This window comes from Eulemur rufifrons, chromosome 18 (assembly GCF_041146395.1).
Source record: "Eulemur rufifrons isolate Redbay chromosome 18, OSU_ERuf_1, whole genome shotgun sequence".
Taxonomy (NCBI): Eukaryota; Metazoa; Chordata; class Mammalia; order Primates; family Lemuridae; genus Eulemur; species Eulemur rufifrons.
Window position 1 is genome coordinate 9347314 of NC_091000.1, and position 25969 is coordinate 9373282.

Here is a 25969-nt window from a genome sequence, read left to right on the forward strand (position 1 = left end):
TGATAAAATTCATACTGCATTTCATAATAACTGGAGGACATAATAAAATAGAGCAGCTATTAACCCATACACTGTGGCTAAACTAGGAAGACTGACAGCTGTAGTAAGAATAGATCACAAATTCATCAATGAGGGCTCTCTTCATAATTGAATTATCTACTCTTCTATTTGTTTTATGCAATGTATTATTCAATCAGTGACTATCTATTAAGGGCGTAATATTTTCTAGATACTAATGTAGGAAATTGGAAAGAGGAGCTGCTGTGTGAAGTAGATTACAAAAACAGAAACTTGCAATGAACATGAAAGTGAAAGCTCAGAAGAACGACAATGCATTGGATGGTCAGGGTAAGGTGGAGAGAGGGAATACTTTTAGAATAGTGTGTCTGTACTAAAATCAAATCAGACTAGTAAGACGATTTACTTGTCCTGAGCCCTTTAGCATTTATCCTGGAGCAAGAAGGTAAAAATAAAATGGAGAGAACAGCGGGTACTCATTTGGTCATTGCTAATATTTATTAGTAATATTTTATGCATTATGGAGATTACACATATATAATTTTATTTGGTCTGCCAAATAAATATCTATTTATATCTTGTTTCTGCGCCATGCATTTGCAACAGAGATTTCAGTTTGAATTTATATTAGATTGTGCTACATCTGGAAATATCTAATAAACAAGTAGGATGGGCCAACAAGAAAATTGTTTGCATGAATACTGATTTATTTATCAGTGGATAAATCATCCTCTGGGAATAAAGCACCAGGCATAAAGAGCTTGACTTAGAGAGGAAGTCTTAGTTTTCAGAGGGAGGTAGAATTCTGAATGCAGTATGATGACTGACAATTGTATTTATTTCCTGGACGAGCTACCATTGCACCTGAGATTCACAGGGAACTGTAAGTAAAACCTGAAATGATGCCTTTAGAAACTTGATGAAACATTAGGATGAAATATTAGGATGTTTGAGATGTCTCTAAAATAATTTACTAGAAAGAGGAGGAGGAGGTCTTTCTAAAGCATTTGTCTAAAAGCTGCCATGTAAGTATCTAATGGCATTCATAGTTCAAATCATGAATGGTGGCACCAAGATGCCAAGAGCAGAAGAGATCAGGGACTCAATGTAGCCGGAGATTTAGCGATGATCTCTGGCAGACACCTGCGATGCCCCTTAACTTTGTAATGCAGACTACAGTGTCGAGTGGAGTATCTGCAGGATAGTAGCAGCAAGCACCTTGAGGAGACTTAGGAATCTGCCTTGTTCAGGAACTGTCAAGAACAAGGCTCCATCACTACAGGAGTCAAAACTCCTCCTCTCAACAGGAGTCAAAACTAATTCGAGTTGCACTGGTGACATTGTAGTTCTTATAGCTTCTTCTTGAAGTCAGTGTGGTAGAGAGAAAGACAGGATGGAGTAGTGGAAAGAACATGAGGGTTGGTGTAAGAGACTAAACATTAGTTGGGTATGTTCTGAAATGTGAACCTGGGCTTCTCAGTTTCACTGCTTTGAGAGTTTCAGCCACAGGAGCATGGCACGTTTGGGGAGCAGCAGAGGAACTCAAGGAAGGGATCACTCTTCAAAACCACCTATAGAGACCCAGATTAGAATATTTTGTTGTTCTTCTTTGCATTTGTGCATCTGGCATGTTCTTCCTCACAAGTCTTTGTGACTTGATTTCTACCTCTAATCGAATCTGATTCAAATGTCACCTTCTCAGTGAGGTCTTCTGTGTTTCAGCTTACTGAAATTCTAATATTTCACTATCCTGTTTCTTTCTATCTTTCACCCTAGAATTTCTCACTCTCAAATATATTATTTAATTTACTCATTTATTAATTTTTTGTTTGTCTCCCTGCCTCCTAACTTTTACTAGAATGTGCCATAAGGTTATTTGTTTCAGTCTGTTTCGTTTGCTGCTGTGTTTCTAGTACCTGAAACATTGCCTGACAAAGGGTAGGCATTGGTTAAATATTGGTTGACAAAGTAATACAGAAATGTTAATACTCTGAAAAAACTTAGCTGATCGACTCCAACACGATGGCCAAAAGCTGTGCACTAGCAAGTCTATTTTATCCCCACAATATTTCTTCCCTTAACCACTGCAGTACCATCTTGGCTTGTCTTTGTGCTTTAGCCCTCCTTCCTTTACAGCACATTCTCCACAGAGAAATAAAACAGTGAGTGTCTACCCCTGCTCTTCCAAGAGTTCCCATTGCTCTTTGATTAAGCCTGGAGTCCTCCCTGGCCATTACCATTTGGCCTTTGCTGACCAGTACTCACACTCTCCCAGTGATTCTGCCTTTTCCTGCCTTGTTGATCTTCTTCACGTTGCTTGAACCTGCTGAGTTATTCTACCCTGTGCTATTAGTACTTGCTCTTCTTTCTGTTTGAAGCAAACCTTGATATGGCTGGCTTCTGTACAGTGGCTGGCTTCTGTATAGCAATTACTCTAAAAACTTTATATTTCAGATTTTAGCATTTTAAAAATAAAGATATATAACTATTAAATATAATAGAACATGTTAATGGTTTGGATAATTATCAAGATTTATGTAAGTTTATGAATATCTGTAACTTGAAACCATTTATCATAAAACATTTGTGCATCAAAAAATGATCAAACATCTACTATACAACTGGCTGGAAAAGTCAAAAGAGTAATAAGAAGCTACAGTCATTGTAATGGGGGAGATATAAAATTAACTCTCTGGTTTGTTAGATGACTATAATAATATCTAGCATTTTTGGAGTACTTATACCATGTATAGGGACTATTTATATTACCAGTATTTTCACAATTAAAAGTTTGATGGTGGGATTAGTGCAATCATTTTATACATGTGAAAGTTCTAATTTGGATGGTTTAAGTAAATGCTTCAAGATCCTACATATAGAAAATCAGTTTCTGAAGCAGGTATGTCTGACTTCAAAACTCATGCTGCCTCTCTAAGATACAAGAATTCTCAAATGGAAAAAGGAGCACTGTGGGGGATGAAGAGTTAATCAGAGCATTCTGTGGTCAGAAAAAGCTTTCCAGAGGAGATGGCATTAAACTGAGTGTAGAGGACCAGGGAGTGCAAAAATACAGACGTGCCTGAGAAAAATGACTCTTTCTAGAAAGTGCAAGTACATCAAAATAGTTAGACTCTGAAAGGAGTGGACAAAAGGGGAGTGGTAAGACAGAGCTACCTACAGTGCAAAGAGATTTTATTTAATCCTGTGGATAACCACATTGTTAATTATTTCAACAAAGTTATACATTGACCACAGGGTAAGAAAGATTGGAGTGAGGCAAAACTCTCTAGGAAGCCTTGTAACATTCCATTGGAGACATGATGAGGATCCTGTGACAAGAAAAGAGTACCAGGAAGGAGAGCTAGAGAGAGGCTGAATATGTCTTTAGTGGTTGACACCAATTGAAATTACTTATTGCTTAGATGAGAGAGGCAAGCCAGAGGTAGGAGTTTAAACTGAAACCTAGAGTTCTGTTTAAGATGCCTGAGAGGATTGTATGCCATTAAGAAATTAAATAGAAAGAATAGGTTTGGAGAGAAATGCATTTCTTATGTTATTTTTAATTGTTAAGTATCTCAGGAGCATTTATATACTCATGAAACCATTTGAAATACAAGTTTGGGCCCAACATACAGTTTAGCTGTGGCTCTGAAGACAATGGCCTGGTTCAGATCCCGGTGTGACCATTTCACATCTGTGTCACTTGGGGTTAATTACTTGATATCTCTAAACCTTAGTGTCTTCATCTATCGAGTTGACAAAGTTACGATACTGTATACTGTCTCTGTGGAATTGGGTATTATAAACTTTGAAAAGATTGTAGAACACTACCTAGCAGGAATATTTGTGCTAGAGGCTACAGTTTTTGTTATCACTTATTATATTGGTTGGTACTATGAAAGATATTTAAGAAGATATATAGATTGATGAGTAGGTTAACAGATTAGTAGGTTAGATTCAATCACCTGGCATGAATGAAATCATCTAGAAACACTGGATAGCAGGAGAGAGGAGAAAACTAACAATGAAACCCTTGGCAATATCTACATTTAAGAAATAGAAGAAAGAAAAACTAAAAATATGCTCAGGAGTCAGTCTGAGGACTAGAATAAGACAAGGGAGTGAATGTTGTTTAAGAAGCCAAAGGAGTTAAGAAGTGAGTGATTAACAATTTAAATAGTGCAGAGGTATAAAGAAAAATGAGGGTAATTTGTCAAATTAGAGGTGGTAGAAGGGTTTCAGTAGAGTGGTAGGGTCAGGAAAGGGTCAGAAACCAGACTGCAGCAGTTTAGAAATTACTGGGGGTCTGGAAGTAGAGACAATGAGAGCAGCCTGGTCATCATTTTTAAAATATAAAGGCAGTGCACATAATTGTTGGAAAAGGTCACAGAGGAGATATGAGGAAAGGGAATCTAAATGGCAGATGGATGAAACGGTTTTTGACACTCTCAAAATTTTATGATGGTCTGGTGGATGTCTTTCTATATTCTTTGTGATTAATAAGGTGGTCGATTAAAAATGAGACTAAATACACAAATATCAATAGCTATATCTGTTTATTCACATGTGTATTGATTTAAAGAAAGGAATACAGTGTGTTCAAAAGTCATAAGACAGAATGAGCTTATTTTTACGCAATATGTAAGTTACATTTTTATATAAGATGCTCAATATGTTTTCTTTTAATCTGCAGATGTCTCTTCAGTAAAAGTAACTCAAAATTTAAATACAACAATTCAATTGTTAATTAGGAAAAGTATCATAAATACAGTACACTATTTAGGTTGAGCTTCCAGATTTTGATGGACATTCTGTAGGGTGTCTAAGATATATATTTTTACACACACACATTTGTGTGTTAATGATAATGGAGGATTCATTTTGGCGGGTGTGGCAGTGTTGACAGCATGATCTAAGTGTTGTAAGAACAACACTAGCATGACTACCACCATCCTGTGGCTTGTAGAGTCTTGGGCAGTGCTGTAAGATGTAAAATCTGCTGTTTTCGTGGTTGTGGTAGTAGTGTCTTTGTCATGGTTCTTCTGTTAGATTTTTGCTATGATCTTGGATGTGCCTAGCATTTCTTATTCCTGCTCATTTTGAAAATCTAGTTCTCCTTCTTGCTGATTCTGGGAGCTACCCTAAAACTTTTCAATGTATTTCCTTTCTGTTTTTATTAGGGGAAATCAGATTTCTTATTTGTAGCTGAGAATCCTCAGTGATAAACTTGTGGTATTACTGTCATCACTAATGAGAAAAGACACAAAAGTTGTATGTCCTTTTCATGGAAAAAGTGATATCAAAGGAAATATGAATCCAACAAAACTGAAGGACATCCATGACATTTGTTTATCATAAAAATGCATTACTCCAGAGAAAGAAAAACAGTCCGCAAAAAAAAAAAAAAAAATCTGTATGTGAATATGCAGATCAGCTTTATTTGTAGTAGCCCCAAACTGGAAATGACTAAGGTGTCCTTTAGTAGGTGAATAGTTATGTAAACTGTGGTACTTCCATACCCTGGAACACTACTCTGCAGTAAAAAATGAACAAGCCATTGAAACACACAACAGCTTACTTGAATCTCCAGAGAATTTCGCTGGTTGAAAAAAAGGCAATCGCCAAAAGTTATGTACTCTATGATTCCACTGGACAACATTCTTGAAGTGACATTCTAGAAATGGAGATCAGGCTAATGGTTTCCAGGGCTCAAGAATGAGAAATGGGGCGGAGAGGAATAAAAGGCAATATGAGGGATCTGTGGTGATGAAAATGTTCTTTATTTTGAGTGTGTATCTTTGCCAATATCCTGGTTGTGATACTGCATCATATTTTTACAAGATATTACTGTTGGGAAAATCGGGGTAAAGTTACATGGGATCTCTCGTACTATTTCTTAAAACTCCATAAGAATCTTTCATTATTTCAAAATAAAAAAAGTCTAATGAAAAAGTGCATTGGAGATAATATTTACTCATGAGAAAAAGACCTGGAAAATGACTAAAGCCTATCATTTTGATGTGTGGATTTTGCAAAACAAAATATGTATAATTAAGTATTATACAGAGTTCATATTGCAGTAATCTTTTTAAAAAGTCATGAGCAATTTGAAATACCATTATTTCTTGGTGCCCTGGAAATAATTCACCCCCTCAATCCCCAGGAGTGAGACAAAGAAAATTTGAAAAAAAAAAAATGACTCCTTCAAACCTATTACATTCATTGCAAATCAGTGACATTTCATCTAATATGTTGAATATCAAAGAGAAATAAAGGCTTCACAATTTCCCTTCAACAAGTAAATGAAAGTACTACTAACATCTATCAGTTTTATGCATAATGACATAATCAATGAAGAACAATTTTGGGGGAACCCATTTTGAAAACTTCAGGGATCATTGATTTTTTTAAAAAATAGAAATGTTATTTTGCTGATGAGAACGTCATTTGAAAGAAAAATTTTAGATTGTTGTGTGCATTGGAAACCATTACAGGCTTGACATCATATCTGATTTTGGTTATTTGATAAAAAAGGAAATCCCAACTCCCAAGTCATGATTTTTATGTAAGCTGCATTTTTCATCAGAGATTCTGACAAAAAATTCTTAAAGACATATTTTTTTGATACCCTGAAATCTGTCAGTGTACTTAATGTCGGGATCTTCTTAAGGGTTATTCTAATAATTGAAGATATAATAAAGGATCTAATCTTTCAAGAAAATATCTTGGATTACCTGCTTGAAATTCAGAAAAAAAAAAAAAATAACATTTTTCAGGGAAAAAAAAAAAAAAACCAGCATGGTTCTCAGGCCGATATAGGGAGAATAAATTTGACCTACATAATGCTTGGATTATTTGACTAAATAAGAAGGTCAACTACCTTTATTGAAGACTTTGTCGGTCATCATTGTAATGGTGCTGAAGACAAATGGGGGCTCCTCTGGCCGAGCTGCCATTGTGCAAGAAGGGATCAGAGACAGGTGTTGATTCAAACTTCCCAATGTTAGAAAAGTTTAGCCTCATGTAGGCCAGGATTAAAATCAGTAAATCCGTGTTTGTTTATCTACAGACTCTGCAGACACCCTGAAATACTGTAAATAACTCTGAATATAAATTCTTAGATGACCTTAAATGTGGAATAAAAATTCATAATCCTTTCTTACTGACATAGATAGAAACAATGAGGACGAACTTGCTGAAGATAATCTCCTTGAATTAAGGAAAAAGGAAATAATGGGGCATAGCTTCCAATTTGGAGACCCATAGGCCTTTAGCAATGTGATCAATAAGAACTCCAGTTTTGTTTTTTTAATTACATGGATTTTATATTTAGGGTTTTCTAAATTATACATATCAAAATAAAAAGTCAAAAATGATCAGATGTTATTGTTGTAAGAAATATGTGATGTTACAATACTGTTAAAGAATATTATTGCAGTTTTATTTAAGAACACCATCCATAACTGTGTAAATATACTCACATGTGTCTTTCAGTGTTAGGATCGAATTTGTTATGATAACCCAAAACCTTAACAATAGTTAACTCTGGGGAGTGAAATTATGTAAAACAATCAATTATGTAGCTCGATTACTTTTGTAATAAAAAGTATAATATGTATGAATACCAGAGATGGCATATATGTTATCAAGACTAAGTATAAGACTTGAACATTTCAGCTTCTTTTCGAAGAAAACAAACTGCAAAACCTCAAAGAAATCCACTTTTGTGCAGAAATAAAATTTGTGGGCTTTTTAGTTGTTTTACTTGCAAAGTTTAGAATTTTGCTCTTTTTTGAGGAAGAAGCAAATAGGTAATTGCGTTAAAATTTAAAAAAAGAAAGATATAATTTCTTATACTTATGAATTTTGCCTATGTGAAGAAATAACTTTCTAATGCAATAAAATAAATTAAGGAAAATATCTAGGTCCAGATTTATTTTATTTTAGCATGAGCACATAATTTTATATAATATTCTGTAAGAGAATCAAGGCTGCGATTGATTAAGAATCACTGAAGAAATACAAAATTTTGAAGTGGGGTCTTAATCATATGTATAGATACCAAATTTCAGGTTTAAACTCTAGTATTTCTAGTTATCAGAATAACAGATAAATCTATTTTAGTTTTCTACCCAATATCATCATATTTTTTGTTTTCCTTTTTTTTTTTTCTTCTTTCCAGAACAAACACTTCCTCACTGCCCATGAGGCAAAAGTAATAATTGTTGAGATTTTTATCATGATTCTGTGACCTGGTGTCTCATAAGACAAAATAAATCTTGGTGGTGAATCAGAGTAAAATGTATTGTTAAAGAGTGGTTCCTAAATGTTATCTATGAATTGGGTGGCATGACTGGGAGCAGAGACAGCAGTAATTTATTATTTTCATCAATATTTTGGATAAAGCATGTGAACGTTTTGTCTAATAAAGGTTCTCTTTGTATGACTATAAAAATTCTAACAATAAAACATATGATCAAACTATTATAATCTGTAGTCAGAAATGAAAAAGTTCAAAAAGCCAATTCTAGGTAGAACAAATTCTAAAGAAAACTAAACTGCATGAAAATCAATACAGGAAAGATCAGACAAAACCTAGGAGTCCTGGCTGCACTAATCTGACCAGAGTTAGCAGTGTCTGTCTGGAGTAAGAAGTTACCTTTCGCTTATGCTTTTCTCCAAAGTGAGCTGCAATACAAACAATCCATTTACTAAACACCAATAAGTTTGAAAGATATGATAGTCCAGTTTTAAATGTAGAAAATACAAATATCTTTTGTAGATGAAATATTTAAAACAAAAATAATAAAAAAGCACAGGTCAGTAGATCAAGATTTAAATCTCAATTTGGGCATTAGAATCCCATGTGGCATTGGGGAACTCACTGATATTCTGTGGCCGCAGCATTCTCACTCTGCAAGTTAAGGAAGATAAAACAGGAGAATATTAAAATAGTGTTTAAAATATAAAATTTTATGATCCTCTTAAGGCACGCACTAATATGTTTGTTATTTTTTTTCTTTCTAAAGAAGAATACAAACACCTTTAAAAAAAATATGCAATCTTAATGCAATCAGGATGTATTTTAATGTAATCCTTACAGAAATAGATATATTACAGTTAAAAATGACTAGAAGGGATGACATTAGCCTTTGCTTGTATTATCACATGTATTTCTAAAGAAATTAAAAATAACAATAAAATTGGCAATTCATTAATTTACATAGAAGCTTCCTCTATAAAGTGATATGACCACAACTGTTTCTATATAACATGTAAAATTTAGGTGTGTTGTGTAGTATGATTAGGTTCATTTAGATAAAAAGAAGAATTTAGAGATCTTTTATTAAATGCATTAAATTTTATAAAATGTCTTTTTATAATATAACATCAGTCTTTGGGCATATTTGTTAATATTTGTTAATTAAGGGTTTAGACTGGATGATTTTGTGAATGTTTACATCTCTCCACATAAACTATTCAGTAAGAAATCATTGGCCAAAGTAGTCTAGCCCAGGTTTTGATAAGTTCTTTCACACTATACTGGAAGATCACCTTAGAATTATGATTCTGAATGGGACTGCCTAGTTTGACATTAGCTTTATTTCAGTGGGGCAGATTCTGGCACAAAAGAAAACAGCAGGTTAAAAAGACATAAGACACACAGCTATGAGGAAAGTTTTATGCTTAAAGGTAAGGAGGAGTGGTTTGAATTTCTAAAAGATGAGAGAATAAGCCACTTAGATCTTTCAAAGTACTGAAATAGTCATTTTTACGTAAAGGCAAGACTCAGAGCTTTAGCGAGTTCAGAGAACTTCTTCCTGGAGCTACTGATATAGCCACACCAGGGATTGTCAGATATTGCAGGGCACTCTGTCAGCTGTCAGGAAATAAATCTCTCTATCAGACAGCAGCAGTCTGAGTTGGAGCAACTGCTCCACAGCATGTCACCCCGGGAGCTCTCAACATGTTTCGTGAACAAGGGCTCCCTGTTGTACTCTGATTTATGTATATCTGTAAAGTTACTCCTGATATAGTAAAAGCAAGAGGCTGATCAAGGGTCCTATCCTACTCTAATGCTTTGATACTGGTGCCACCTCACTCATCCTATTGTCCGAAGCTAGGAGGAAACAAAAGCATCACAGACTGTCCCCAGCAGCCCTTTCTTTTCCATGGTGAACCCTTTAAAGGGCCATTGCTAGAAACACCACTCACTTCTTGTGTTAGTAGAGAACAGCAAGTAGTTATATTTGTGTTTTAAAGATTGTCCTGTCAATCAGTTGTCCTTTAGCATGTCATATACCTTATCATCTGAGAAATTATTGCATGGCTACCACGGTACATACTTGCAGACAAATTTCACGTTTCTAAACATGCAACTGGGTTTCTTTCCATGACCATTAGCATATGTCTTGTGCCATGATACATTACCTGATATCTCAGGAGTGATCATAGTTTATCTTCATTTCATTACATTTCCAATGCAACAAAATTGTGTCTGTGCTAGTATTAATGGGTACAAATGTGAATATTATTGTAGTTATTGTTGAAATTATCATGTATAATTTACTGAAAGATAAGGATTTGAATAAAATGAAAAGCAGGGCATGATGAATTTTATAACAAAATATTTGCAAGTAAATTTAAGATATAAGGGTTTATTTTGGAAGACGACATATAAAAACATCACAGAAAAGCATAAAGTATAGACTTTAGATTGTAGAATTCAAAGGCATATATGTATACATTTTTGAGAGTTTTGTTGTTGCTGTTGATCCACAATTATACTGAAGCGAGTGGCCCAGTTACTGAAGAGCATCATTTGATTAGAGCATTAAACAAAGCAGGAGGGGAAGTAGAATTTCAGAAGTATTAAAAAAATAATGAGGGCTGACAATGTTGAGGAAGATTTGTTATATGTGAGAGAAAGAATTATGCAGATCTAGTATAATTATGAAGAATTTTATAGCTGACTTTTTGTTTGCACCCAAAGTCAACAATTATAATAATTTTTACACTGTCTAAAAAATGCTTCATATTCGAAATATGTGTGTACATACTTTGCTTTTTCTTAACCTTCTCAAGAGAATAATTCCCTAGAGAACAGAACTAATGCATTATATACCACTGTAAGTAACTAGTCACTTAGAATATTGCTTAAATAGAGTAGCTGTTTAGTAAATATATGACAGCAAAAATAAATAATTGGTCCATAGGATTTCCCCCCTTATTTGTTTTGAACTTTATGCATGTATAATTTATTTTTGTCCTCATAATATCTAGTTTCTATCTGGCACTGCTGCCTTGCTTGGGCTTTTATTTTATTTACTTTTTGTATTGTAATGCTTTATCTACTAGTAGTCCCAATATTCTGTTCTAAAGGGATAATTTCTTTCTAACTTTACTATGGCTTCCATTTTCCCTTACTCAAGTCAGAAATATTCAGACTACATCATTTATTTCCACTGTACAGTCCTTGGATAGACTGTGTGAGCTGTACTGAAAATTATGATACCATGGTACTTTAAAAAAAAATTTAAACATAGTTTTTTTAATGGTTTCATGGTTAAAAAGTATTTCTTCTCACATCTTCCAGAAAATACTAGAGTGACCAAAAGAGAAAAACATAATTTAGCCTATGGCATGTGGATACTAAAACTATTGTGTTTTTATTTCCATCTCTGATGTATTGTGTGTTTCTACTGCTGGAATAAAGAAGCATGATTAAATACACTCACAACAAAAGCCCCCATTTAGTCTCCTTTGTGGAACAATGGGAAGCCAACATTTTCTCTGAATTTGAAGGAGGTTGTGACTGTGACTTTACACAACTACTATTTGGAATGCAAGGATGATAAGAGGACCAAAAAGGTGCTAGGGAAGAGCAGGGTTTAGCGTTTGCATTTCCACAGGGATTACAGCAAGCTGGAGTAGATCAGGAAGCAAAGTTACAGGGGACAGTCAATATTACTGTGGGCCTGGTGGCAATGATTGCTTTGCTGTCATGAAAACTAAAAAGTGATAGTTATGTTTGTTGACTACATGGTATAGAAATTTTCAAAGTATTGTACTAAAGGTCTGCTCTTAATTTTATGAAGATTTTAAGTTAATGTTGATTTTTCAAATAAGTAAATTCATGATATAATATAGAAAAATAAGCTTATTGAGCAGACTTTCTTTCCACATGCTCCCAATGCTCATGCAGAGATAAAGAAACAAATAGCATATGAAAGAACAAAAATGACTTTGGGTATGGTAAACTTAAAAATTAAGTGTGATCTGACACAGCTGGTCCATTCAAATTATTGGTAAGCCATGTTGATGGATTTTAAACAAGTCATGAAATGACAAATAGCAAAAGCATTCTAACTGAGTAGCTATTTTAGTAATTAATATTTTTATTAATAAAAATATAGCTATTTCAATGAAGTGTTGGATAGTTTACTTTTAAAAAAAATAGCAGTCGGTATCATGTATTGACTCAACTATGTATATCTTCCTGTATACTTCTCAATTGTGCTTAAGATTCTCTTTCCTTTGGCTAGTCTTTTAAATTAATTCTACCACCTGACATGTGGCTACTAATATAGTACTGTTTTTGTTTGTGTAACAGGTTGATGAGTGTAATATATTTAACATTATTAATTGATATTAATATTTAAGACATTAATAAGTTAATTTTATGTATTAATACCAGCTGTACTTTTGGAAGTGAAAACTAGAAATATTGCTAGAGTTGCATTTAAGCAATTAAAAATAAAGAATATATAGATCATGAAATTCTCTTAAGCTTCCCATACCTAAATCAGCTTTGTTACGCAAAACTGGTTGATTCATTATGTGGATACTTTGCATTAAGATAACATTTGCTTTGGCAAATACTATTTTGATAACCTTTTGCTAACTATAGTTGATAAAAGAGGTAAGACTTTAAAACAAATAATTTCTAGTGAAATAACCAATATGGAGAATGTTTGAACTGTTCTTAAAATGGGCACATTAAAGAAAAATAAAGTAATTAGTGGTAGTAGAGATAATATATTGCTTTATGTTATTGCTGACATCCATCATTATAAGATCTGCAGTTTATACTCTTTATTTCTTCAATTCTAAGATATCAGTATCTGTTAAAGTTTTGATTGACTTAAAATCAATTCTCCTGGGGGAGAAAACAGAGATAAGCTAGCAAGTTTCCTTTGAAATCCATTGCAGGATACATCCTAACTTAAGAAATGTTCCAATTGACAAAATATTGGTCTTGCCTATGAGAAAATGTGGTAATGTGTCTGTGTATTTACAACTCATGATGTTCCCAATGAAACCCACCATATTGCAGTTGACAACTTTTCATCGAGAATGAATATTCTTCTTTATTTAAAGCTATCATTGCTTTGCCAAGGTTATTATAAAAAGATGTGTAATAATGAATGGCTATAGTTTGATGTAAAGTATTTGCATGATCGCTTTTTCCTCTGTAGTCAAGTTTAAAAAACATGAAATATATTTTGAAATATTTCACTGTATAGTAACATCCTGTTTCTAGGTATGAAGAATGTGGTGTGTAGAAAGTTTACACTTTACTTTGAAGAAATAAAAATCAGGAGAATAAAGAAATCATTATAAAATGAATTATTACTACCATAGTTTTTCTCCAGTAAAAGTTTGTCATGAGCATAATTTTAGGTAGAAAATGGAATCTGATTTTGTGACATATATTACATTTAGAGTTATGTTCTTGAAACTGGAATTAGCATAGCATCAAGTGAATCAATATGACAAAAAAGGACATTATTAATAAAATAAATCAAACATAGTTATGTTAGGATATGAGCTCTTTTGGGAATAAAGGAGAAATAGCTATATTTTAAAGAAAACATCCCAGTGCCTCCAAAAAAAAAAAAAAAAAAAAAGGAAGAAGGAAAAGAACTAGGTTGTCCATATTACTTTTGTACTTTTGCCTTGTTTGTATTATTTATGATGTTTATATAAAATATTTTTAAAAAATTTAGCAGTTCCAAGATTTATATATGATATTCACATAAAAATTTCTAGAAATGCAGAACCTTGCTTATTTTAGGTGAATATTTAAATTGAAATATACACATTGATTCAATACTTACATTGGGATATGGATATATATATGTATATAAATATGAATACATATATATCTTCTGTGTCAGTACAAAATTGCCATTATTGCTTTGATCTTATGGACATATGCAAGACTAGCAGAATGAAATGAATCCAAATAGTCTTAATTGTCTTGTAGGTTTAATTAGGCATGTACCAGCTTAAAATACATCTGGCCTATAAAAAAGATATAATGAGTATCTGATCTAATGATTTGATCTTGTTCTGGTTTTTCAGATTTTTCTTTGTGTGTCTTTGCACTTCTGTAAGTTTGTGTAAAGGCAGTAGCTATCACTTTCAATAGTTTCTTCTGATTATACTTGTTATACTTCATGCTATACTTTGTGTATCTGCAAATAGCAGATTTTTGAAGTATCAAGTTCACAGAAGTAAAATCCCAATGCCAAAGTGTTTTGGAAATTTCAGTTTTAAAAGCAATTCTCAAAACTTTGTTATCATATAAATAACAACGTAATATTAAAGGAAATAATTTAAAGGAAAAAATTTCTACATTTTCTACTATCTTCCTGACTTATTTCTTATTTCCATGTCCTTTTATTCCTTGTTTCATTTATATGTATTTTTGTATGTGTTTAAATATAATGTGAATACAATTTTTATTCTATTTTTTAACTTAGCATAAAAATTTAGGGTTCTTATGTGATTTGGTTATCTTTGGTAATAGTTACATATTTTTGAGATGATTTGAAATATTTTTAAATCACTACACTAATAAAAGGTATTTAGATTTATTTCCCTTGTATACCATAAAACAGAAATGGAGGTTTTTTAAAAAATGTATTTTCCTCTGTAAAAACTATTATAAAATCATATACCTCATATTTTAACTCTTTGTATTTATGTTTAAGCAAGACATTTTGCATTCACAATTGAAAAACAAAATGATGAAATAAATAGCAGTTACCAAAACAAAAAATCATCAGATGTCCTGTCCAAAGAAAAAAATATAGGACATCGTATGATAAAATATTCATTCATAGGGAAGTGCCACCATAAGGGATAGCAGAATGAAGAGGGGTAAATTAAGAATTATGTTGAAAATATTTTACATTATTTAATTCTACCGTATTCACTATAAGAACAAATTTTTTCTGTATATGTGTTAATGCTTCAGACCTACACAGAAAAGAAAAATTTCAGTTGAAAAACACATTATATGGTTACACTATATGTTCTGTACACATATGGGTTTATCTTACTTGTGATTCTTGCCGCCTCTTTAAATATGTCCTTGATATTAATGGTGTAATAGTTGTGTAACTTGAGTTTATATGTGCAAAAAAAGCCTATTTAATACTGATGTTACAGGATTTTGGTTAATTATATGAAATGAAATGCATCTGTTTTATAATCAATTACATTTACTATGAAGCTATTATATTGATACAGTATAATATATTTCTTTGGCACTGTTTAGTGTTCTATGATTTGTCTTAGTCTGTGCTGGCTGCTGTAACAAAATACCAAAGACTGGCTAGCTTCTAAACAACAGACATTTATTTCTCACAGTTCTGGAGGCTGGGAAGTCCAAGATCAAGAAACCAGCAGATTTGGTTCCTGGTGAGGGCTTATTTCCTGATTCATAGATGGTGCCTCCCGGCTGTGTCCCCACATGATGGAAGGGGCAAAGCCTCTGGGGCCTCTTTGATAAGGACACTATTCCTATTCATGAGGACTTTACCCTCACAATTTAATCACCTCCCAAAGGCCCACTTCTTACTATGATCACATTGTTGATTAGGTTTCAACATAGGAATTTGTGGGGGGAGATATAAATAATCAGACCATAGGATAATTTATTCCTGTGATTTCTAAAATTCTTCATATGTACGTATAAATATATGTATACATACACATGCATGATTATGGTAGTGGTCTAAATATATTAAGAAGAAATGCTTTGCTTTAAATGATTACTTCTCTAGGGTTAAAGTCTGCTCTACTTTGATAAACATAAACAATTAGTGAGTCCATTGCTCTATGGTGGAAAAGACTGATCGAAAATCATAGTATGTTTGCTTATTCCTATCAACAATTAAGATTTTGTTGAACTTCATTTTCCATGTTTTATATAATGAAACAAATTTTACCAATTCCAAATATAAGATGTATATTTATTAAGTTGTTTTACCTCTCTGGGTATTCTAATACCCTCAGTTTTCAGGTGACTATTTTTTACCAATCAAGGAGATACATTAAACACTTTCTCTACTAACTATCCTCATCAACAGCAAGAAGAAATGAATTTGATAAAAGTAAGATAATAAGAAAGGTCAATGGAATCCAAAGATACACCAATGGGTCAGATGCTGCCAATATGCACATTCAGTGAGGACTCAGAATCAACCACTAGGTGCAATGGTTCAGATAAGACTGTGACCTTGACAAGTGTTTGATGACTATTGTGTAGAGTTATAGGTCCCAGCTTGATTTGGTTCAGTAGAGAACTCAACTTTACTTTTGTGTGTGTGGCTCCCCACTTCCTCCTCACTGGGATGCACAATCCTGAAACGTGTATTTTTCTGCCTGTTATGTCTTTGGGTGATCAATTGCCTGACACAGTTCTTTTTGTATTTTAAAGTGTTAGAACTATGTTTTAATCATAAATGTCCTTTTATTTTTATCACATTCCCATCATTTCAGAAATACACGAATTAGTCAACAACAAATTGTTCAAAACAAAAAAAATTTAAACTATAAAATGGAAGAAAAATAATATTCCTAGTAATTGGTTAGGCAGATTTGCGACAGTAATTCATACTTCTTAAAAAGGGTTAATCAATGTTAGAGTATATTTGTGTTACCTCTGCAATTAAAAATAATGATCAGCCAGTAATGTCTAGTCACTTTCATAAACAATTACTATTCTAACTAAGGGAATAGCTTTCTTTCAGGATAATTCAGCCCCAATCAGTTCAACATTTTGACAACTCTATCATTTTGGACCAATGTACCTTTGGCCTTTACCCCCCATTCTTAATCTTGTCAGCACTTCATCCTTCCAGGCTGATCCTTTGAAAACAAATTCTTTGTCCCTTATTTGGGTTATTAAACTGTAAATGTCAAGTTTTTTTTTCCCATTTACAAAGGTTTTTTTATCAATTGCTGACCTAAAACAAGATTAGATGTAATCTTAGATATTAAAAACTATCATTCAGCATGGAAGATCTTAAAAAAGACACATGAATTATAAGTCAGAGTTAACTTTAAAAATTCTCAATGAGGAAGTGACATACTTCTTGAGGTTATAATTTGTTCAGTCTTCCAATTTCTTAGCCTATTAGCCTGATTTGACCCTGAAGAAATAGGTAGATATTTTTATGTTTTTATGAAGTTCATCCAGCAAATCTCTACATCATTGATTGACATACTGGGTTTAGTGAAAGCCAACAGTTTCTGTAGTAATCAAAAGAAACATGAAATTATAAAGCAAACATACACACCAGTAAGAAACTATAGCTTACAAAGAGCTAAAAAACCCTTCCTCATTAAAAATAATTTTAACCGTCATTTAAAGTGTATTCTATATAGATTTTTATGTGACATAGTGATGTGAAAACAATGAGAATAGGATGAAGTTATAATTTTAATTTTTCAGAATTCAATCACTTTCTTTCCACATATGGACTCAGTATATACTAGTAACATGTTTATTTTGAAAGCATAAATATGATAGTTTACAAACATTTTCTGTTCAAAACATGAATTTACTTTCTGTGAATTAGCACAGTTTTGATTGGAGACTCAATTATTCATTTATTTTAGCATGAATGCCACAGGATTGGATTGCATGTTTTAAAATTTCCTTAACATTTTCTCTCAGAAAATTAGGATTCTGTATAAAACATATATATAAGATTATTCATGTTGGTGGAAACTTAAAAAATGCAGGATATATTTGGACTATATTTATGTTTCTGAACGGCACATAAATATTTCATTTTTATTTTCCATATATATTCTACAATGATTTAACTCTGAAATTCAGCATTTTAGTATGTTGACATCTATATCCTTATTATTATTTAATGTGAATATGATACTTCAGAGGATCCAATTCTTAAATTCATTATTTTTTCTTATATTCATTATTTTTTATCATTTAAATATGATCATATATCTATATATTTTTAAATTTGAAGTATTGCCTATAATGATATTGACATTACTTACTTGTTTAAAAATTTTTCATTTTCTATCACAAATATTTCAGTCCCAAAGTGGCATGATTTAATGGAAGGAACATAGAATCAACCCTGTCAAGAAACTGGTTTCACTTCTTACATATGACCTTGAGATGAGTATTCAGCATTTCTTAGCATCACTTTCCTAATATGCAATATGAAGATGATAATCATGGTATCTCTTATTTGGTATATGAATGAAAAACACACATAAAATGTCAACCTCACATATATTCACCAATTAACAGATGTTAATTTCTATTATTTCTTTGTTGTTATTATTATCATGCAAAATTGTGTTCTGTATTAGCCAGATATTTAGTGTCTCCTATTTTGGATTTAAGCTTGTGAGAGGGAGGCAAACACTTTTCTGGGTAGCAATGATTTCTGATAAGGAGTAGGATGCTAAGGGGAAATCAGCTATATTCTCTGCATATTGAATCCCAAATTCGAAGTCAAAATGCAGTGTTTCTTTTGACCCTTACTTGTGTTTTAAATGGTGGCTTGGTTCCCAGACATGCCTAGCAAAATATAATGAAGCCAACATGTAGCAGCTTTAGTTGAATAGTCAGAGAATTTAAATACCATTGGGAACACTGTTAACAGCAGATAATATACTATGCTCAAATATCAACAGCTTGCAAATATGTTCTGAAATTCTGACCTCTTTTTTAGTTGTGGATTTCCTATATTCTAGTGTAGGGGTTTTGAATTTCAAAATCTATGAAAAAGATCTATTTTTTACAAAAATACAGATTTCTTAATATAATATGGATATTAACTTTATAAAAATTTAACACAGAAAAATATCACTGGATCACATGAAGTTATACCTATCCATATTGGTTCCATAAATTTAAAAAAATTAAATTTAATAATAAGTTATGCTAAGTGTTGGCCAATCAAGTCAATTCATTTAAAAATAAGTTATTTGAATGAATCATATAGAGGAAAGATTGGCAATGTAGTGGTAAACAACAATCATTCTCTTCCATTAACCCTCTCAACTATTATTTGTGCAAAAGCCTAAGTAGAGTAATAGCTGCAGAAAACATCAAAGTATTAAATATAGAAGTTATTAGAATGGAAATGAGAGGTTTAAAAGGGAGGTAAAAGAAAATAACATGCCATAATGGAGTTTGCACAGAAAAAGTGTGAACAGACAAAAAGGAAAGTTGAAGTTATAATTGAAGAAAGCACTTCTGTTTAAAATTATTGATAGAGTGATCAACTCTTTACCTTGAAATTTTTATGTGGACTTATCGATAGACAAACATCCTTTAATGTTCTTGAACAGTAAGGATTAACAATCATGTGATCAGGAAGGGGAAAAAAATCATGCACCTGAGGCAAGGGTAATATTGAAAATAAAAATGGACATACCTATCAATCATAAAGGAGTAGGTTATACACGTACTCAATGCTACTGCTGACTGACTTTTAGTAATTGCATCAAGAGCTAGAGATTTTGTTTTGTAGAGGTGGACATTTATTATATTATTTTTCTTTAAGCTGCCTCCTCTCACAGTGAGATTACAAGGATTACTTTGGGTAACTTCAGCGACTCTTATTCTCTGTGACAATCTTCAATCTCACATGAAATGAATCCACTAAGTTCTGACTTGGGGACGTGGGAATGAGTATGTTATAACATTTGTACTAAAATCGTTCTGTTTTTATTTTTTAATAAAGCAACTATATCTTAGGTCAGCTCATTGTAAAAATGTGATATTTTCTTTTAATAATTGTCTTTAATGAAACTCTCACAATATTTAAATATATGCTCTTTTTAAAAAACACAATATGGATAGGAATAGCTTACTGGATATAGAAGGATAAATTGACTTTCCTGTGGCTGCTTGGAAATTAAAAATTAATTTATTAACTCATGAAAATATGCAGGGTTGATTTATAATAATAACTTAACTGGTTGAAACAAAAAAATATGTATTTCCTTTCTTTCTCAGTACCTAAATATACTTATAAGAATACATGTGTTTAAGATCACTTTGAGTCTGTAGAAATCCATTTCTCACCTTATTTGGGAAGCAAAAGGGGTGGTATTTTACCTTGCTTGATGCATACTTAAATATAATTTTGGTTGATCTGATGATTTTTGCTTCATATATAAATTTAATTTTTCAAATTCCTGATACATTCACTCAGTTTTCAGAACTTTATTGTGTTCAGCAAAATATTGATCATTTTCTTGTTGTTTTAAAAATTACATAGAAATCGTGCTATTTCATTTAATAGTAAGACATTTAAAATTTTTATTTTTCAGAATTGAATGCAGTGATCATGTAAGCTAGAGAAAGGAGATGAAAATAACCTCTGGATATTCTTCTCACGTGATATTTATTCTGGATGAAGCATTAAGGCAGCTAATAGACGCGTATCACTGTAAGTATTCTCTAATAAATTTAGAATGCTTATTATTTTGTAGTGCAATAATGGCATATATGGTACACTTTCACAGAATTTAAGAATAATGTATGTAGTGTAGTAGCAGTAGTAGGCATATGAAACACCAAGTGACAAGAGCAGAGCGACTTGAAAAGAAAAAATTATCCTGGTTATAGAATCACATAATTTGGTAAAAACAAAGGTGAGGGAGAAAATGATAATTATTTACAATGTCAAAGTGATCTTTGCTTGAATATATTTAAGAGTAATAGTTTTCTGATGAGAAAGTAAAATAATTGTAAAGCTATGCTGGGAAGAAGAATAGTCTTACTATGAATAAGAAATGCAATATAAGTTATAGGATTATAAAAATAACTGAATGAGAAGGCTTTATAAGGTGAGCTGTTTAAATTCTGGTGATATTTTTAAGCATATAGAAATAGTATAGCACCAAGTTCAATTAATGGAGTGCTCGATCTGTAACTAATTACATTATCAAGTACTCTTTACTCACGGTATCTGCAATTTAATCATACAAAGCTATTGCATTTATAAAGAGAAAAAAATCTTGTAAACTGGCCCGAGGGCTTGATTTGATCATATAAATGAAGAAATAGACTTCTCATTTAATATTCCACAGCACTGTACTGTAGTTCATGGGCAAGCCATATTGTGATTGGTAAAGAGGCTGATTTCACTGTTAGGCTAACAGTTGCCTATTATATCTCTTACGTTACAATGTCTTTGATTTTGTGAATGACAAAGAAAAATACCACCTAAGGGGGAAATTCAGACACACTGTATTTAATAGTAAAGCCTCCAGACAAGGAGATTTTTTTTAGACTTTTAAATCACTTATAAATATCTTAGCCAATACTAAACTAGAGCCCACAAGCAGGGCATTGAGATTGGTCAGACCTGTACTCTATAGATGGCTACATATCTTGAATGTCACCCCAGGATACAGTCAAATATGTCTTATATTTTGACTTGTTTTGTTAACCAGAAAAATTATTCAGACAATGAAAGCTCTTTTTAATATCCTATGATGTAACATTTTTCCCCCAAAACTGAACATGTAGTTTGGAAAAGTCCTTGTGAAGGAAACAATTTAATTTGCAGTAGTTTATTCCTAAATCTAGAGGTATTTTATTTCATAGTAGCAATAACTTTCCATTTAAAAATTTGAAAATTTTATTTGTAGTAATATTTTTACTTACATCTAAAACTTGAGTGGTGGATCTAATTTATATTTTGAATGAGTAAGTAAAGGTTTCAGAAAAATTGTAAGACTTATTTTCTTAGCTGAGTTATAATTTTTATTTTTCATTGTCTTATAAAAATATGTTTTCACAATATGGCTGAATAATGAAATTGACTCAAAGCCAAATTAGCACTCAAGACAAAAATCAAATTTACTAAATGTGTTACTTGTTGTATTTAAGGAGTTGAAAGACAATAATTTTTAATATGTCTTTTTAAATATAATTTCTCTAGGTTAGAGTCATAGAGAAATTTCTATGAAGGTAAATATTCCTATGAAATATAGAGACTTTTTTGAATGAAGTGAAATTATTTTCAGTTAATATCCCTTATGACTTCTAACTGAAAGGAATTTTTGTGTTACTTAAAACTTAATGTCTTTTTAAAATGGCTTAGGCCATCTATCAGAGCGTGTTGTTAAATACTGATTTGCAGAAATATTTTTCAATGACATTTAAGACTAAGTGATATTTGAAACCATCCAGTTTATACAACACCCTTAAATTGCTTAAAAGAATGTTTAGCTTATTGATAAAATTTCCTTTGATCTAATCACTTTGTGTTTGTGTCAATGTACACATGTGCTTTTCTTATTAACAGTGATGACAAGACTAAGTATATAGAACTTCATTTATACCAACAAGATAACCTGGTGTAAGAAATTTTTTTCATAAATCAAAATGTATCAAGCCCTCTAGTGGCATTAATATATAAGATATTTCCTTGTGATGTTTGCTCAGTAAAAGCAGGTGTTTTTGTACCTTAAGTGAGCTATTTAACATTTTGTGACATTAGCTATTTTATGAATCCTATTTGCTCTGTTTGGCATATAATTTGTAGAATAGGTAGTTTTTATAAAGAAGAAAATATTTACTTTAAGATAAAAAATTTTAAATGCCTAAACTTAACATTGAAGAAATGAATAGTCCACTAGGTGATAAATCACAATTTTTGTATTAGTGACTGTTTTCGTTGGGTCTGATATTAAAATGTATTTATAGTGTTCCATATGCATGATGATAATACTACTTTTAAAAATGTTACATAATTTATAGACTTAGAAAATATCTTCATTTAAATAACACAATGAAAAATAAACAATTGCTAAGTCTTTGCAATTCTCGTTGAGATCTTTGATACTATTTAAAGTCTAAAGGAAGTTAATTATCTTATTCATACATTGGGGATGTTTCCACAGAGAATTTTTTTTTAATTTAACTTTTATTATAGAAGGCATGTACTTAGGGAGGAGTTAAGTTGGCAGATCTACAAAATGTGTTTCAATTATTAAGGAACAAGTTTTAACTTCATGCCAGCAATATCTGTATTTCTTTCTTAAAAACAATTTTAAATACTAACATTTGACGTATATAGTCAGGAGAAACTGAGAACTGTGAAGCAGTAGAACTGGCAAAGTAATACTGAAAAGTTTAAGACACAAAGATGAGTCTCAGAGATTATCTGTTCTCAAAGATGAATTCTTTGATTTCCTGTCCTTTATTTCAACTTTATTTTAAACTCTGAAATTAGGCTCATGGAGTAACTGCTAAATACATTGTGGTTGAAAGAGCTGTACTAGATTTTGGAAGACTTGCATCACTTCTCAGCTTCACACAGTTCTCTTTGTTGTGAAATAAAAATAATCACAGCCCTGCCTTACCTCACATGCCCACAGCACCTCTGAAGCTAATTACCATTCTTTCGGAAATGTGGACATTACCACTGTTCCTTACTGAGAAATTTATGTAATTAGTGAAGGTATGTTTTACTTTTCTCCTAATTTGTGCACACTCCTTCTGAGAAATCTCCAGCTAAAACTGATTTAAAACTACTCACTTCTATTTGCACATCTACCTACTCTTCACACTGTAACTCTACCCAACTTCAAATCTGTGTCCTTCACTCTGAAACTAAGTCATTTTGAAATCTGAAGAAGTTGATGTTTGATATTTGTGTGACCAAAACATATATCTACACATCTGCTTTCAGGCTATCCTAATTTTTTCTACAGCCTCTTAGGTTTGGAGTGTCACATGATATGGGAGTAAGTGACTTCACAGACACTAACTTCAAAAAAGGAACAAAGTAACAGAATATTCTGGAATTTTGCATATTTCCAGACTCAATGCCACATAGTATATAGCTCTAGGGAAGTGGAATTTTTGGACTAAGAGTCAATATAGCCTTGTCACAGCACCTAACTGTACCCTCAGGTCGTGTAGACATCCAAGTTCACGGTGTATTCACTTCTAAATGAATAAATTGTATTACAGAATTTCTAAGATTTCTTCTAATCTAAGAGTATTTTGGTTCTAAATCATTGAACCACTCAAAAGATAATATCATCCTGCAAAGTGAGGGCAGCAAAATAATGTTTCCAGGTTGTTTTTCCTTGGTATTATAATTTCCTTCCATCTTCCATCTCTTCCTCGGTTGTTTGGAGCTGAGCGGAGCAGGAAACAGCTGAGCTACCAGCTGTCTGAGTAGTCGATTACCACAATAACTTCAGATGAAAGTAGTAGTGAAGGCTTTAATCAGTCACCACCATGACATAAGCAAGAGACTAAACTGGAGAAAGAGACTTCATGGAATGGTTTGGACGGTGGCACTGATTGAAGGTCAGGTGGATTGACACCATGGAATGGTCATCTCATGCTATCGGAGCCATGAACGAAAGGATCCTGTTCTGTTATGGACCAGGGGCTGCAAGGAAGGGAAAGGAGGCAGGACTAGGAGTGGAAAAGTACTGAGTACTGAGTACTGAGTAAGCGTGGAAGTGTGGTCATGTTTTCCCCACATCCTCAAAAAGGAGGTGTTAGCAGAGGTCCTTGAGGAAGGCCTCTGCTGAGGATCCCAGTAAAAGAGAGCTCTGAATGAGGGCACGTGGTCTAGGAATATAGACACGCATAAGAGTATGGCTGGCCAGAGTACTTGACTGCAACTCCCTTCAGAGACTGCAGTACGCTCTCTGTGCACCCAGTCTGGTACCGGGTGGCTGGTGCTCCCCTGTGAAATCCACCAGGCAGTCTTTGTAATTGCCTGTGATCAAGCCAGAAAAAATCACACATAGAGTTTTGGTCTGGAGCCAGATTCTTTGATTATCATCTTACTTGCCCACCCCCTTGAGTTTAAATTAGGGAGTAAAATCCAATAAAATCAGTCATTTATTTAGAACACTGTGTCATGGTTACATAGCCTTATTCAGTCAATTTATAATAATTTTACAGAGGCCCTGGCTCTGTGCTTGGTGTGAAGTACCAATTGATATTAAGATAAACCTCACCCTCAAGCAACTTAGTGTCTATTGAGGAGTCCAGGAGGAAAAAATATTTATAAACATTATTAGAATAGCAATATTTTGGCAACATTGTAGAGTGCTTAATATATGACAGGCTTGCTCAGAGTGGTTTACTTTATACTCACAATTACTCTGTTACTTATGCACTGTGGTTGCCTTCCATTTTGTGGATGTGAGAACAAAGATTAAGTAAGGTTAAGAGGGGTTAAGTAACCTGGCTCTGGTAAATGGTGAAGCTGGGTCCAGAGGCAATGCACTTAACCACTGCATTTTACTTCTATTTAAAAATACCTGGCCACTTGAGACATGCATACAATGTTAGGAGAGAACTGAAAAGAGATCCTGGGTTCCTGCAGTAAGTGGACTACGGGGTGGTACCTAAGTGGAGGTCACCTGGACTGTGTTGCGGAGGTGAGTCTGGACTTAAAAGGCATCTAAGGCACAAGGGACTCTGTGAGTAGAAATGTGAGTGCTGTGGGCTAAATCAGTCTGGTGTTCCAGGAAATAAAGTAAACAGCAAGTAAGTGGCATAAAAGAAGCTGAAGATATAGAGAAGGATTTGGTAGAGACAAAGAGATCCATATGCTGAGGTGGCAAGATCAGAAAACTCAACACATTATTTTATGTTGGCTGTTAGTGAAATAGAGCT